The sequence below is a fragment of the Carlito syrichta genome, unplaced genomic scaffold (genome assembly GCF_000164805.1).
Source record: "Carlito syrichta isolate Samal-C Ts95f unplaced genomic scaffold, Tarsius_syrichta-2.0.1 Scaffold303313, whole genome shotgun sequence".
NCBI classification, from domain to species: domain Eukaryota; kingdom Metazoa; phylum Chordata; class Mammalia; order Primates; family Tarsiidae; genus Carlito; species Carlito syrichta.
The window spans coordinates 220,921-221,597 of record NW_007247409.1 but is presented as its reverse complement, the minus strand read 5'-3'; the positions used below and the strand labels follow the sequence as shown (position 1 = coordinate 221,597).

Genomic DNA, 677 nt, shown 5'->3' with positions numbered 1-677 from the left:
TTCCGGGGGCGCGGCATCGGAGGCCGTGGGCCACCGCCGAGGAGCAGCCCGAGCCCCGCAGGGAGGCTGGGGCCGGCGCCGGGGACGCCTCGGAGGTAACTTCGGAAAGCCCGGGACGGGCGGGGGGCGGGAGCGCACGTGTGCGTGTGTGCGCGTGCGAGGTGTGTCGCGGTGTGTCGCGGCCTGGGGCACACGCACGGGGCGTGAAGTCCGGGCTGCGTGCGCGCCTCCCTGCTCGGAGGGCACCGGAGCACCGCGGGCGGCGGAGACGCGGGGCCGTTTCCACCGCGCTCCGGGCCGGGGCGGAAAAGGTGCGTGGGGTGCTGGGCTTGACCGCACCGAGCCGAAAGATCAGGGATTCGGGAAGAGAAGCAACGGGAGAAGACCCTGTAGTTTGGGGCAAGTTTCCCAGGTTGAGAATTCGCTTCTGAAATCGGTGCTTTGAGGGTTAAATATAAGAGCTCTTGGTGCAAAAAGCCGGACGCCTCAGAGGCGCGAAGTAAGACGGAAACCTGGACCAGCCCCAGACTGACCGGCCGGTGTGTCCGACTCTTAAATTGAGATTTCCAGTCCCGCTGGCGTGGAATGGGATCGCTGCTCCTCCCGGGGGGATGAAGTCCAACTTCACCTGCCAGAAGACCCCGAGGCCGGGCCTGTCGGGTGGGGAGTGTGCTCCC

General features: G+C 67.4%; 1 protein-coding gene across 1 annotated transcript in view; it reads left to right on the top strand.

The window, feature by feature from the left end:
• The first annotated feature begins 15 nt into the window (after window positions 1-15).
• Window positions 16-677, top strand: part of KIAA1024 (KIAA1024 ortholog) — a 35,873-nt gene continuing 35,211 nt past the window's right edge. The window contains exon 1 of the mRNA XM_008058359.2: window positions 16-95. The gene's annotated coding sequence lies outside the window, so the exon portion shown is untranslated. The remainder of the gene's footprint in view (window positions 96-677) is intronic.